Below are 16,517 nucleotides of genomic sequence, written 5' to 3'. Positions count from 1 at the left end.
TTTTGCCCACTCCGATCTCCATTCGAGTTCCCAAAAAACTCAGCCAACCGCCTCATGGCAGAGTTTTTTCTTGCATGTGGCTCGCCGACTGTAAGTTGGTGAACAAAAAAATCGAGCACTAGACCACATTCCGGCAAGATTTCATGAACGTGGGCAGCTGTGGCAGGTTGCTACCGCTCACGTTGAGAAAGCGTCCACTCGTGTTGTGAAAGCTGCTGCTCGAGTTGGAAATATACTTGAGAGGCAGAAAGAAGCAGTGCCTTCTTCCGTGCCGCGTGGTGCTGTTCGCGCAGATTTTACAGCGTGGGTCAAGCTCCTTGCACTAAAAATCAGTGTCAACAGCACAATGTACCGAAATGTTGTGGAGTTTTAGGTAACTCTGCGAGTTCCGCCCACAACTAAAATAAACACCACTCCACTGCTGGGTTGATTTACCATATGTTGGATGTTTTGCTTTTATACCACAATTTCATCATAGTTTTACTACAACCATTTATCATGACATTACATTATTAAATACATGTGTAAGCATTGTTTCTGTCTCTATTGCTGCAATTATTGGTGTAAAATTAATACCAACTTTTTGTGAGTGCTCTGGTGCTAAAAGTCATGGAATGCAGGACTTTTCTCTTAATGCCATGAAAGGGTTAAATGAACTGAAAACCACTTTTCACACATTTCACCAGTTTTTTTTTACATCTTTCTACATATTCTAAATGACTCCTAAATTAGTATGTCAGTGATTGACAAACTCCATCGACTGTTGGTACATGCCAATTCTAAATGTTTTATAATAATAGTATCTCTTGGTAAGGTGCACTTCCCTTTCTGGTCTGGCTTGATAGCTCAGCTGTCTCGAAGACATCATTTTTAGCAATTCTTTTAAATATGCATCGAGTGGGCTTCAGTTTAGCGCCACCCAGAGGAGTGTTACTCTCTCATTTCAAGCTTTCAGCTGGTGATGTATCAATCTGCCTTTCATTAATTGCTTCCATTGACTGCACAAAAGAGTTTTCTAAACCTGAAAAATAAACTCAACTATGCTGATTGCCACATTCTGTTATTTTTCTTCTATGCACATTCTCTTCAACAATCAGTATGTTTTGCTACTTTTTCTTAGGATTGGCAAAGACAGTAGGGCAGGTTTTAATATGATAACATTTATGCACACATTGCAAGCAAACAGCATTTGTCAATGCCCGTATTTACATTTGTTGGTACGTTAAAGCCAGACCAATTTGCCTGCTGATGAATATCATTTGCACTTTACCTCTTATCAGTTTTCTTTCTGTGGTTCTTTATTGCTATCATCTTCTATCTCGCGTCCTTTGACTGCTGTCTCCTCCCATTGCGTTCTCCTCCTTCATTTTCCTTATCCTGTTCTCCGTTTAGCTCTTTCTTCCTCTATTGGAAGTGTATCTATTTTGAAATACTATCTTGCGCATACTCCTCCCATGTAAACAATGGCTTTCATCGCAGCCATAGTGCTTCACCAATATTTGTACGTTTTCCGGAGTATCTTCTGCCAAATGACAAAACTACTCTTTATACAATGGGAAACCTGTTTTTGAACTTCTTTGCTTGGAAAAGTAAGACACCTAGACCCTTCCTAAACCTTAAAAATATTATTTGAACAGCAGGGAAAACAGCACTAGCGTATTTTTTTAAACAATAATCCTCTCTACCTTTGGGATTGTGGTGATGAACATTTATGCATGTTTATACTTTGGAAACTGTATCAGCCAATTTGCTGGATAAAATGCATTGCGTCGAGAAAGTATGGAAACCCTACACATCTTATGAAGGCTAGTTGAGGGGAGGAGGAGGGCGCAGCACATGCCGCCCTAATAAGGAAAGAGGCTTGAACAGGAAACAGACTTGGGAGATGAATCCCCTGAATCGACCCCACCTTACTGGGGCCCACTAGTTTGAGGCCAACAACCGAATATTTGGTAACTCAAGTGTGAGATAAGAGACCAGAATATTAACAATTTGGGTGCTCATGACGAGCTGAGCTCGGCATGACTGCTGCGGAACGCCCACGCGGGGATAACTCCCCTCCTGTGCAGGGCGTTCCATTGAGTGGGCGGAGTCATGACAAGCTCAGCTCGTCATGAGCACAGCTCCACCGTGCTGCACAATGAGCCAAGCTCGTCACAAGCACCGCGGCGCCGCGCGCGTCCCCCGTCCCCCGTGTTGCGGGGAATTAGCCCCACGGCAAAGGGGTTCATTCTAGTAACTAAAGAGAGGCAAAACTAGATAGAGCAACGTTTCTAAAGCACACATATGCCAAGTACAACACATTATTCAATCCTGCGACCCTTATCCTTAACGTAAACTTAGAACATTGCTCTCCAACTGCCTTCCCTAAAGGTTAAAACTTTATCTTTCTGGTTGAGAATCACACCAGATTCCCCCACCTGCACCTCAATTTAGGTTTTAGTTTTTTCTTTCCCTTTACATTGTTTATTCTCTTCATCTGTCATCTTAATTGTGCATTGTTTTGTGATAGAAAACACAATGGCAACATCTGGTCTTCCATAACTGATTTAGAAGGTAATTACCAGCTTCACATGCCTAGAGCCTGGCAAGGACTGATGGCAGAGTACACAAAACAAAGAAAACATTTTTAAGACAACTGCCAAAGGGCAGAAAGGGCATCAGAGGAGAAAAGAGATCCAATGAGAAAGCTCTGAACACATTAACAAGAAGGTTAAAGCTCAGAAGGAACAGACACTCAAGAAGCAATTCAGCGTTCAGAATAACTAACACTCTGGGTGTGCAAGGCACACAGACAACATTATTAGTAAAGGTGACGTGGGCTAAAGTACCTGGGAGTTCTACAGGGTAAGAATTGATCTCAGTAAGACCCTCACTCACAATTGCTGTTTCACATACTGACTGTAAATATTCACATGTAGGATATACAGCAAGGTCTGTGTCGCTGATACCTTTGGTAATGTTATAGAAATATTAAGACAATGCTCACAGCAGATGAAAACACCATGTAGGTTGTCAGCTGTGCCAATGAATCATGGCGATCACACAGGAACATGCAAAGTGAAAACAGCAAGGGAAGAGAACCAAATATTCAATCACAATATACAAGGATCTAGAGGAGAGTAGATCTTAACAAGAAAGAAGGGAAAACAAAGAGAACATCTAGCAGAAAACAAGCAGGGAAATCATACTAGGGAGCTTGGAACTAAACCTGCTGGGGTGGGAAAGCAGAATATTCGTAACTATAAAAGCAGGAAAAGGAAGAGAAGACTGAGAAAGGGAAACTACACAATAAGTGAAGGTTTCTGGAATCAAGAGATTTTAAATAGTGTAAACTCAAGAAGCTAGAGATACAGCATAATAATGTTTGCTCTGGAAATAGAGGTGCACTATAAATAGTTCAGGTTAAGGAAATAACAGTAGCCCAGGAATCAGAAAACCCAGCAACCAATGTTCAGCAAAATCTCTGGGATAAGGAAGTCTGGAAATAAAGGGTCAACCAAACAGGAAAGCTACTACAATGACCAACCCTGGACTGACGGAAGCAGAGGGTTTGGATTAGCTCATGCTGTTCACATTCATCAGATGTGATCTAGACTCGAGGACACCTGCCAGCCTCGGATGCCTTGGTCTGTAAAAACGGAGACGAAGCAGCGAAGACGAGGAATTAGTGGTTTTGGGGGAAGAGCATAAAGGTTGCCACAAAACCCGCATGTATCAGGAATTTAAGCTAATTGCAGACCGTCTTCCAGGACCCTGTAAATTAGGGTTGTTATATGCTACAATGTCAGGGATTTTAGAAAATGCAGTCTTTGTAAGGAAAATGATCTGGATATCATAAAACCCGGCATGAATCTGCAAATGCAATGCAAAGAAATTTCCATAGTGGCGAAAGGGTTTTTGATCACGCAATTTAGCTGACGCATCTCTGCTAATATGCAGAGATGCACCCGTTCTTGTAAATCTGTCCCTAGGTTGTTTAACATGGCATGGCTGTTTTTCAGTGTATTTTACCTTGCCATGCTCCTCCAGGTGCCACATAACACCCTACAAAGACTCAAGCCACTATGCCGTCCGTGCCACACACTTGTTGGCTTTAGGTGGAATCGTGGCTGTGCTATAGCCCCAGTGCCCATAGGGGGTAACTTCGGTCAACACAGGGCCTGTTCTAAAGCTGATTTCCCACAATTCCTTCGCTTTTTTGCTGATATGAATTGTTTTGTTACCATTTAGGTAGTACTTGAACAGGAATGACCTGGTAACACCAAGAGGACACGTGATGAGGTCGTGCTGGTCAGGCCACAAGCTGACTTATAATGAAAAAGAGCAAGAGCTAAACCAGTGTCTAGAATGGATAAATAAAACTACAGGCAGCCCTTGAAAGACCTGCACTCCACATAAGGAGTACTTTCTCTTTCAAATGGAAGACGTTAAGGTACTCCGCTGAGGTTCAGTCAACACAGGGTAGCTGTGGAGGATCAATATGTGACACCACAACATTGAAAGGCCCACGTATAAAGAATGGCCTGCCATCCTCCTTCCCACCTCTGGCAACTGAATCCAAGGCCACCCTCCAACCAGGCTCAACACAGATCTCCAGACAACTGAAGTGTGCTGTGGATTGCAGGGCTTCCCAACTCCTACAATCAGCCGCACATAACCTCTCCAGGGCATCCAATCTGGGTGTGCAGGTAAAGTGCATAAGGTAAGGTTAAGGATGGGTCCCAGTCGTGTCTTCCCACTCTCAAGACCGGGTAGGGCCTTCCTTCTCTGGCTGGTCTCACTCTTAGGTGCCTCTAATGGGTGGGTTCTTTGTCCCTCCTGAGTGTGCACACCATTGTACCTCCCTGGTGATTTAACAATGCCTCCCTGCAGCCGGCCCTTTGTCGCTCCTGGCTAGGCCTCTTATAGTACCAGGATCTTACAACTCTCTTTGTATTTTAACAGTGCTTTGAATCAGAAGGTCCTCTGCCAGTCTGGGTAGACCTGATGAAGTACTTCATAGGTGTTTAAAATATGCCACCTAACACTCTCCAGGGTGGATTCTCAGAGTATGCCTTTGGTGGTTTAACAGCACTTGCAATGAATGAGTGCTTAGTCTCTTCTGGACGGACACCATATGGTGCACTCTTAATGATTTAACTTCAAATGTTATGTCACCTCTGAGTGAACGCAAATATGTGGGGAGCGCTTGATACACGCTCCACTCCCAGATGCACTGCGTTTGATGGATACGAGATCCACATATTAATCCATTTGATCTTACTCAAAGATCATCCAATGATGTTCACAATGCTTTTCCAAAATTAGTTTTCCAATCCACATATAAAACGTATTGTATTTTAGGAACTAAGCATATTAACGAGCGCCCATCCGGACTTCTTCAGGAAATACGATCCAAATACACTGAGTAGTTCGGGGGAGCACTTCTTTATTTAAAACCCAATGCATTTCGGGCTTCAGTCCAGCCCTTCGTCAGGGGTAACTGTAAAAGTGACAATGGCAAATGTTGCGTCATTTTGAATTATACCAAAAACTACTATATGTGTGTAAAATGGCAAAAGCAGATATTACATCATTTTTAAAAATTCCAAAAGCTCAAATAATAACAGAATCTATGCTGCATCTTCCGCACGTGCCATTTTCTACTCTAACAATCCATGATTATTAAATGGCGGCGAATAAATTGCATGAAACTTCACAAAACCCATTTTTTGTATATTCCTGTTATCTGTATTTATAGCCCACTCTGCAGCGGAATTGAAGACAAACATGATTGAACGGGAAAAAGACTGCGGGACCAACCGAACACATCCTACTTTCCCTCTGATTACAATCTTTACAACTTTCCCTCGTACTACAATTCCTTTGCATAAACTCCCACCCGTCTGCAGAACCTCAACCTCTTTCCCTTCTCCAAAGAACTGATCTAACTTTCCTCCATTTACATGTACGAGCTAGCACTAGCTTTCCTCCACTCTTGACACTTTCATGTATGATTTTTCCCGACGGGTACACACTTATACTTTTCTCTTTATACAATCCTCAGCCTTAATATAACGTACGTTGACATAAGAAACAGAAAACGATCAAGACACCCGCTTCAATGTATACCAGGGCCTGAACAGCTCAGGTGGCCTACAAAGAACTCCTGCATATACTGACTACTCCTGTTTTAAGGGGTTCCTTCCTTACCTTCAAGTATGCAACTTTTGGAGGACACACATGTTCTGGGTGCAACAGTGTTCAGCATTCTTCGAGTGAAACAGCTGGTGAAAGGCCTTTTCCTTAACACTAAAGTAATGTGATTGGTTTCCAATTAAAGAAAACTGGGAGCGAGCGAACGCCTGTGCGTGTTGTGCATTGCACTTGTTTCAGTGCCTTTTCAAGCTGTCTGCCAGTGGAGGAGTCATGTTGACTTGTTCTTTTCCAGTGCAAGAGTAGGAACATAATTACAAATGTTTAGGCATTGATATCCGGGCATTTTTCAGAATGCTGTCCCGACTATTTTAGACAAGACTAAAGCAAGGCTCACATTTGCTGAGTGAATTTCGGTTGTAATAAGTCAGAGCTGAAGCAGCGCAAGCCTCCAAACAGATATGGATCTACGACCAAGGTCAGACATCACATGGCAGCTGTTGAGTTGGTATTTACATATTCAATGTACACAGCAATTGTTTTTCTCTGGGCGCTGTGGGGTCAGTTGAACACTGACCAATAAATGACCATGTTAAGTTGTAATGGGGCCTACGCTGTTGAATAGATGACACTTCAAAGCATGGGTGTGGTGCAAGCCACTGATCACAGAGTAAGGAGACGTGTGGACAATTCCATTCAAATGAGGGATTTGTGAACATGCAAAGTGTTGTGGGAAACTTCAGGAAGGTTGTAAACTTTTTCTGTTTTAGCCCGTTCAGGTACAAAGTGTGGCTTTTTGAAAATGTAGGTGTCAGATATCTTGATTATTTTTTAATTTTTTTCACAAGTGGTTCTTAATTTACATTTTTAGCATCCAACAGCATAGATGGCACAGGTAGGTAATGAATGGCAAAGAAGTTGTTCAGGGGAGTTGAATGACATACAAATAAGGACTGCACCTTTGGAGACATAATCAACTGTACAACAGTGCATTGTGTTCACATCATCCATGTTAAGCGCCATAAACAGCGTATGTCGTGAAGCCCCACTGGCGGAAGCGAGTCTATTGGGGCTCTTTGTCAACACGCCTTTGCTATTTATCTGTGATGGTGCCTAGCCAGGGCTCAAACTTTGTAACTCTGGTTCCGCGGGATTTAACTAGCATCTCCTATGGTGTGGACAGCAAGCCTCCACTATTCCCAGTGTCTGGCCAAACATAGGGGTCAATCAGGATGGTAAGTAGACGGATAATAGAGCCAAGGCCCTGGTAGAGTGTCCGAGGATGAAAGTAAGTAAGGGGAAAGACATATGCCACAAATTATGTGGTGTGTGCCTTGTCGGTCCGAAGCGTGGCGAGGAAGGAGGACTTGTCGCAGGGGGAGGAGGGGGGGATTGAGGAAGTCACATCTTTCAGATATCTTGATTGAACACTAACAAAATGGTTCTGCCGAAGATGGGCAGCGCTCCATGGACTAAAAGTTTGTGTTCATCGGGTAGTTAGTTTGTAAAAAAGATAAGTGTTGGGGCTCTTGCCAGGATGCAGTTTGCACCAGCCCATTCCTCCTGTTAGCGCCGCATAAAAGAGGACCTACTAACCACGAAAGTGTTGAGAGGATATGGCTTAATGGGCAGAGCTGCTGACTTTGGAGCTGAGGAACCAGGTTTGTGTCCTGGCATCGGCTCAACTTCCTGTGATTCTGTACAAATCACTTAATTTCCCTGTCATTAAATATGTCTTCAACTTGTGCTCATTAAAAGCGCCAGTGTTGATGATTAAGTGAGTTGCTGCGCACCGGAAACCACCAGGCCCTTCTATACTGCCACTTGCAGAGGTGGTTCGCTCAAAACTTTTACCATCAATCACCTATGGCAGCGAGGCACATAAAGGCAAGGACGCAGAAATACTCGATGCCACTGTAACTTACTGCATACAGGGTTATCTTTGGGCTTCCGAAATACACCTCACCTGCTCAAATCAGACTTGAGTTTGGCGTCTCGAAGCGAAGAATTGCTAGACAAGGAGCCTTTGTCATCGCATGGGATATAGTGCGAAAAATGCCTTGGGGAACGTTAAACGATCAGCTGTGGAAAGCGCTACAAATGCACATCACATTACCAGCTGCAAAATATCTGCATAGCAGCCTATTTACATTAGGGCTAAACCAACTTTGGGAAACATCGACAACCACCGTAATTTTTAAACAAGCATTGGAAATGCAATAGGTCTCGCATTAGAAAAGTTGGAGCTATTGGTCTTGTAAATGACAAATATTTTATTTATTTGTTGGTTTTTAAAATAGCTAAATTGATAGCTTTGTCATTTACAATGCCAATAGTTATAACTTTTGCGAATGTGACACCTATAGCATTTGGAATGCAACATTGCTAGCCATAAGTGAAGGACTCTAAAGGAGTGCAGGAGTAAGGGACCGTGAGAGAGGCTTACCGGTGGAATGAAGCTGAGAGGAGTTCAGCGCTGTATGCAAAGTATAACAAGTGTCTAAGGGGAAAGGAATTAGACAGTTAATTACGGTCATATTGCCCAAAAAAGGGGCTGCCATTATTGCGGAAAAAACTTACCACGAGGTGGGGCCAAGGGGAGTATTGAAGACGTCTGTGGGGAGAGAGGGGAGAGTGAACTGGGGTATCAATTACCGAGTGTGCAGTGAAAAAAGGGTGCTCTAATAAACGAGCTTACCAGCGGGAACAGTGCCCTTGATGGATAATCTGCGGGAAGGGAAAGTGCACATAAACAATTGACACATAAAAATTGAAGGCGGGTTCAAATAAATAAAGCATGTCTGGAGCCTCGAATATGTCGCGCATCTATAAGGGCTTACCCCACAGGAAGAATTGCAGGTCCGCAATGGGGGTCCTTGCTAGGCGTGAGAGATCTTCACGATACGCCCTCAGCAATGTGTTGTCATAATAAGAAAGCCGCTCGCGGTCACATGGAAGCAAATGACCAATGGGCGCGCGGCAGAAAGTGTCGGCCATTTTGGGTTGGGAGTGTAATGAAACAATATATGGACAGACCAAAGGTGCATGCAGAGCGTCTGCGGCGGCCCTCTTGAGGGAACTGGAGCCAAGGGGTCCACAATATGGATTGAGGGCATACGAGGTCCAGTCTTCGGTACAATTCAGGCCAGTGTGCAGGGGGCGGAGCGGGGAGAGGGGAGAGGTGCGACACGGCAGGCAGAGTAGGAGGAGGAGGGGGGAGGAGAGTAGGGGAGGCACGGCCTAGCGGCCGTGCAATCAAGAAGTGAAGGGGCGGAGCTGGGGAGGGGAGCTGGGGAGGAGAAATGCGACGTGCGGATGAGGGAACTGATGTGCACGCGCTTTTAAGCTCAATGCGCATGCGCATTGAGCTTAAAAGTCACGGGCACTGCAAGGAATCGCCACGATTCCTTGCAAGTTGGTTCAAGAGTGGATAAGCCCCCATAGTCTCGCAAGCTCGATGTGCATGCGCATCGACAGGCGAGACCTAAAAATGCCTGTGTTGTGGGGTTATCAAGGTTGGATCTGCTCCCGCTGTGAGGACTACTTCCTGGACAAAGGACAGAACAGAGGAGGGGGCACTTCAAAAGGAAGTAACACCCACCACACAAATTTCAAATAGAAACAAACTAAATCACATCTTTGTCTGAAAATGAATTCTAAAATGGGGAGCTTGAGTCTCCCAAACTATCAACTGTCAAGCATCCATCTGGGGCTGTAGATCAACTTGAGAAGCTTAGCAAGACTTCTGTCTGTTAGTCTCCAGGCCTGGGAACAAGGACTGCACGACTCCATGCGGAGTGATGGACATCAACCCGGAGAATCATGATCACCTGCCCTGGAGCCTGTTGGCAACCCCATATGACGGCAGGGCCACCATGAAAAGCAAAAGCCCTTGCCCGGTACGAAGAGTGAGGGCTGTCATCCAGGTGCAGTGTGCCCCTGAAGTGCCACAGGTTCTGAGCCGCACACCAGTGCACCGACCAGGGGATTACATGCAGACCATGAAGCTGCCCAAGACCTGTTGCTGGGATGAGAGGAGCTTACTGCATCACCAGACGAACGCCATTTCCAAGTGTACCTTGATGTTTGCAAGGCATGCTTGGTAAGAAAGTGTAGTGGGATCAATGCACATCACATAACCATAGCCGCCCCATGGTGTCTAATTTTCAGGAATGTCTGGAGTGGAGAGGCTGTTGTCAGAGCGGGTGAACCCTGGTCCAATTACTATTACATTGCCAGAATTGGTGAATTTGAAAGGAAGAATCTGAACAGCTCTTTGTGGTTTTCTGTGGCCTCTCCCGTGACAGGCAATAGGCCCAGCCACCCATGTGGCGTACCAGAACTATAAAACGTGTAGGACTATAGAATGGTAGAACATTTATTATCATCAAATGAATTCCGGAGACCAGAAGAGTGCGACAGCCATAACTGTATATTACTTTTGTTAATCTGCAATCAGGGCAAAAAAATTGCAATTAAAAACGCTCACCAATTGTTACTTTTTTTTTTTACTTAGTTTCATCTCAATAGTTTGAGAAAACCATCAGTAATCTACGCAAATGACACCTTCCGTATTTCTGAATTGTGCCTACTTTTCATAAATGCAGTGCTCTCCAGGATCACCGTGGCTTTGGCACTGGTTTCCAAGATAAACTGCGAGTTACTAAAAAAAAGAAGAAAAACACGACAACTTCTTTGAAAACAGGATCAGGAGTCCTCGGCACTTATGGGGTTAAGCACCCAAAGAGCCAAAACACATGTGGCGTTGCAGCTGGAAGGCTCCTTCAGAGTGGGCGTGCCCTCGGATAACCACAGCAACAGGAACTGTTGCACCAGGGCCAGTCAATGTTCCACCGCTGAGCACTGATACCTGTATTAAATGACCGACAGAAAGGGTGTCGCACAGGTCTTTGGTTCATATGTCCAGCCCAAAACAGCTTTGGAACCAGTACGACACTGTTACAATGTATGAGTTTTGGTCTAACATCTTAAAGCGTAACAAATTAAAATATTATAATAAACTAGACTGCATTCCGTTACAATAAAACAAAGTGCTTTAACGTGCCAGTTAACGTGTTTTAAAAAAAAAACAATCCAACTCCTGGGGCCTGAATCAAACAGCAAAAGTCTGTTTATTTAAAACCCGTTCAGTCGGAGGAGGTGCACAAAGCAGAATTCTGTAGCGCGCAGCGAGAAGAGAGCGACCGAGGGCTATCTGATTGGCTTTTGGTAAGAACTGCAGCTGTGTGGGAGGGACCGAGGGGAATAGATGAAGAATGGGAAAGAAAGATGGAGATCAAATGAGGGTGTGGCAGAGGGCGCGGCACGGAGGAAAGAGTGGCATTTTAGAAGCGTCAAAGTGCCCTGCAGTGAAGCTAATTTGCGCTTTAAGGTCACCTCAGTAGTTTCCAAATTAGAAACAGTTGTGTGGCTTTAATCTTCCTACTCAGCAGAAACGCGAAGTGTTAGTTTTGCCAAAAACATACTTTTTTCACACATGGAAATAAAAAAAAAGTCAATGCCAGATGTTCCGTTACTGGTTACATTCACCCTTTTAACAAGTTAGTAACAAGGAGGAGGCAGCGAGTCAAAATGGAGGGCATTGCTGTGGGGAGGGGGGAGGAGAAATGCGACACGACATGGCAGGCAGGGGAGGGGGCGGAGCGGGGGTGTGGGAGGAGTGCGGGAACAGACGGCGAGGGGAGGAGAGTAGGAGGAGGAGAGTAGGGGAGCTGTGGGGAGGGGGGAGGAGAAATGCGACGCGACATGGCAGGCAGGGGAGGGGGCGGAGCGGGGGTGTGGGAGGAGTGCGGGAACAGACGGCGAGGGGAGTAGAGTAGGAGGAGGAGAGTAGGGAAGGCACAGCCTAGCAGCCGTGCAATCAAGAAGTGAGGGGGCGGGAGAGTAGGCAAGGCAGGCGGCTGGGGGCATGTGCACGCGCTTTTAAGCTCAATGCGCATGCGCATTGAGCTTAAAAGTCACGGGCACTGCAAGGAATCGCCACGATTCCTTGCAAGTTGGATAAAGAGTGGATAAGCCACCATAGTCTTGCTTGCTCGATGCGCATGCGCATCGACAGGCGAGACCTAAAAAACAGTGTGGAAACTACTGTCATGGTTGGAGGATAAGGCTACACTTTCACAGAGAGCTCACGGATGGATGACTCTGAATACATACTCGAAGATAGGAATGCAACTGTACTTTAATCTGGGATATGACAAAAATCTAAAAATTGCATTTATGAAATACAGATTCGGCCTGCTTCCTTGTATCCAGCACCTTCCACCATGGCTACGGAAAAAAGCAGGTCTGGTGTGCCAATTATGCGGAACAGCTCAGGAAGATCTACAGCATCCACTATGTTCTTGTAAAGAACTTCTCAAAGAAAGAAATAACTTGTTGAAACAACTATTTAATCAATGAGGAATTCGAACAAGGAGGCAAGCCCTGATTGCATGCTTTCCACCTAGCGATCCGCAACTGAACTGCAGATCAGTAAAATATTTGAGACTGTGCGAAAGCAAAATGCCAGAAATAGAAACATCAGGAACCCCATCAGAAATTACAAGCTAACATTAAGACGGGCCTGCTTTGACATTTTGAATTTTTATTTCTGAAGACAAAAAAAACGAAAAAATCTTTATGCTACTAAAGCCAAAAAACAGTAAATGTATTAAACATGGTTTTAAGATTTTAAAAAGTATTCTTAAGGAATACGTTTTATGCATGTATGTAACAGTTTTATTAATTATATATGTATATATGTTTGTATTGCAACTGTTTTAATTAACTATGCAAATAAAGATTTACATACTTACTTACCAGCTGATATTAGGCACTGTGTTCATCTCCTGTACAACACTATACTACACTTCAACACATAATGAAAGGAAATAATTCACCTCTTTCCTTGCTGTGATCATGTTACCAGATATTTATGATATACAGTTGGGTACTTTATGCCATATATAATAAATGGGAATCTGCAATCTCAGATAAAAAGACTGTCATCGCAGCATGAAAACCAGTCACACATTTCCTTATTACATTTGGGTTGTGATTTATCTTGCCAACTATCATAAGAAAATAAAGTAGCTGACCAACTGTACTAACTTATTACAGTTGAGTTATGCTGTTGCCTTCAGCCAGAGCCAGTTACCAAGGTGAAAGGCAGCCCATCATAACAACTGCAGTTTCAACAAGCAATAGGTCTCGCATTTACGCTTGTTTAAGCTATTGGCATTGTAATGACAATGCCTTTTATTTATACTTTAAAAACGAAAACAAAAATAAAAGGCTTTGTAATTTTCAATGTCAATAACTCAAACTCGCGTAAATGCGAGACCTATTGCATTGCAAATGTTTGTTATTTATTGCTAACAACTTGTATTTATATGTGGCGATTCACAAACACTGCCATTTCTGAGCGTTGCAAACTATAGGTTCATAATCATTTTGACAGAACTGAGTTTACTAGTTACAGGAGGATGGTAAACGGCGTTAGTTGTTTTGGGATTCGAAGTCTAAGACCAGAGGTCGCAGTAGTGAGAGGAGGGAGTCTAATTCACTAATCTATTTTGCTCTCGTTGTCCTTTAAGTAACATGGATAATTGGTTGAATAATTTTGCCGTTTCAGGCTCCTCGCTTCTCAATTTCTGGGGCATCTCTTAAGCATGCTTTGAAACCTAACTTGAAGGGCAGCCTAACTGGAGCTCTGCTAGTTCGATTGGTTTATTTAATCCAAGCGGTACAGTATTACGCGGTCTTCCAGCCTTATCTGCATAGGTAATTAAACAGACTGATCAGATATGGCCGTAAACCCTTGTGTGTAGTCCGCTTTCGTGGTCTATAACCCTTATAGGCTGTCGTACACAGTACGCACGTGGTAACAGGACCGGTTCGACCGCGGCCACGTTCAAGTCAGGCGAAGTGTAACATTAAGAGCAAAGCGTCGACATGAGTGGCGCCGCCTTCACCGTCCAAACACAGAGACGCCCTGGTGCCTGGGCATGCCATGGCCTCCTATGTGACGTTGTCCTGCGCTTGCTTATAGTATTTTTAGAGGATCTCTTGAGACCCGCCCTCAAGCCCGGGGCGCGTGTTTCCGCTCTGGTCACGCCCAATGTGCTGGGCAGCGCGCGGCGGTAGCCAATTGCCGTTCCCTGTGCACAGAGGGGCGTTGTTGGAGCTGCTCCAAGTTGTTACATTGGAGGGGCTGCAGCTTCTGTCCCCACGCGCAGTAGAACGAGCAGCGCGAGCCTCTGTCTACCACTACGCGGGCACTACTCAGCATGCTGCAACTCAGGTCAGACCCGGGCCGTGGGATGGGCAGTGGCTGTCCGAATCAGACCTGGGTGGGGGCAGTTTAGCTACATTGCAGGGAGGGTCACTGCACGGACTCCGATTTCCATGCTGCAGATAAGATCACACCAGGGCAAAGAGAAGGATGCAGTTCAAGGAGGAGGCACTGAAAAGGGCCAGCTCTGCATGACATGCAGCAGTTCGTGTCAGTCTGTGTGGTGGGACAGAGAATAGGAAGGGATTCGCTGTATGGGGAGCAGTGCTTATGTCTAGTACTAGTGCATTGAAGACTACGCGTTCTACTTATGGGTCATTGGAGAAAGGCCAAGGGCCACATGACATTAATAGTACTCTGAGTCTACGCAGGGTACTAGAGATGATGTAGCGTGAAGGTGTTAAGAGCCCAAGGATAACTACCACACACTGTCGTACGTTCACTGTTTCCAGCCCTGGACTTGAATTTGTCAACATACTGCATTGTGGGTGTTGTAGTGTTGGTTTGCTTCCATTGACCTATTTTCACTAACGGAACTGATAGCAGCGGTTTGCGTGTTGAAAGATGAGGCCTGGAAACCTGGTGTGCGAGGATATGGAGTGAGGTGAGTGATATGGAAATGAGCAACGAGTCAAAATGCATGTCGTGTTGGATTCCCCGAGAACAAAATAGTGACATTTGAAGTTGAGGAGGCAGCGTAGCTTTCGGGTGCACCCCATTCCTCTCCCCGCGAAGCACGTGCTTCTTTAGACAGTTCAGTGTTCTAATGTTTTACAAGCGCTGAAGCCCAGCCCTTGTAGCGCGCAGATGAAGCTGGAGGCACTTTCCAGGGGAGAAGCGTGGCCGGCGGCTTGCAGGACAGCTACACGGCTTTTGAAGGCGACTGTGCTAGGCAGGGACAAACTGGAGCCCTTGGTGTCCCCACGTGTCTGCCAGTGCCTGCTTCTAGGAAGGGGTGGGAGGGATTGTGTGCTCTGAACGCTTCCCCCTTCCCTTGCAGAGCTTTGTGGGTGGGGGTATTTGTAATGCCTGCCCCTTCTACTTCCCATAAACCTTTTGTTGGAACATACTCTCTCCGCCCCCACACAGGAGCCCCCAACCCTATTAAACCTTAGGTGCAAGCTGTTAACCTGTCGTTTGATGGGCTCCGTGCGCAGATCTCTTCCGCTACACCTGTTGTTGAAGGGGCTGGTGTGCACGGGTCACGGGGCCCCCTGAGTGTTATCAGACCCTCGCAGAATGTCCGTGGTGGCCTCGCAGTAGCACGTGGGGGCTGCGTATCGCTACAGTATGTGAAACTTTCTTTGTAGATACGTCTTTGAGGAGTTTGGGGGCTAGGAGGGGAGGGAGGTAACGCTTGTGCTGTCGAGTTTCGATATGCAGCTTGTAGCTTGTACTGCAAAACGTTCTTTTCGACAGCCCTTGTCTACCAGACACAGATCGTGCTAAGGCGCGCCGCTACGTATGGAATACTTTATTTATATTTCTAATTTTTTTCCATATCTGGTATTTAACAGAGGTGTAAACTTGAGTGCCATAAAAAACATTTCTCTAACAGGCCGGGCATTTCACTACGGGAATAGGAAGAAGTGCAGCTCTTTGTATGCGGCGGCGGCCGGGGGGGGGCGAGGGGGGGGGGGTTCTATGTATGCGGCGGCCGGGGGCGCTTCTATGTATGCGGCGGCGGGGGGGGGGGGTAGGGGGTGGTGTCTCTGTATGTGTGTGTGCGCGTGCGTGTGTGTAGGTGCGCTCCTGCGTGTGTGCGGCGGGGGGGGGGGTGCGCGCACGTGTCTGTGTGTGTGTGTGGGCCTTCCTGCCTGCGTGTGCATGTGTGTGTCTGTGGCAGGGGACGTGCACGGCGCCGGGCTGGGCGTGCGCGCTCACGAGGTCAAATCTCCGGCAGGAGAAGCTCGTGACAGTCTGCTATCCACATTCCCCCAAAAGTGATTACATAAGTTGTCTCGCCCTAGACAGCAAAAGCTTTCGCTTTTGCTTTCGTCTAGGCCAGACCTAAAAAGGAAAACATGAACCTTCTAAAATGAACAATAGTGAGCAGAAAGCAGTGGGATAACATTAAATGATG

The sequence above is a fragment of the Lissotriton vulgaris genome, chromosome 5 (genome assembly GCF_964263255.1).
Source record: "Lissotriton vulgaris chromosome 5, aLisVul1.2, whole genome shotgun sequence".
In the NCBI taxonomy this organism is placed as follows: Eukaryota; Metazoa; Chordata; class Amphibia; order Caudata; family Salamandridae; genus Lissotriton; species Lissotriton vulgaris.
This window is presented reverse-complemented; position numbering follows the sequence as displayed.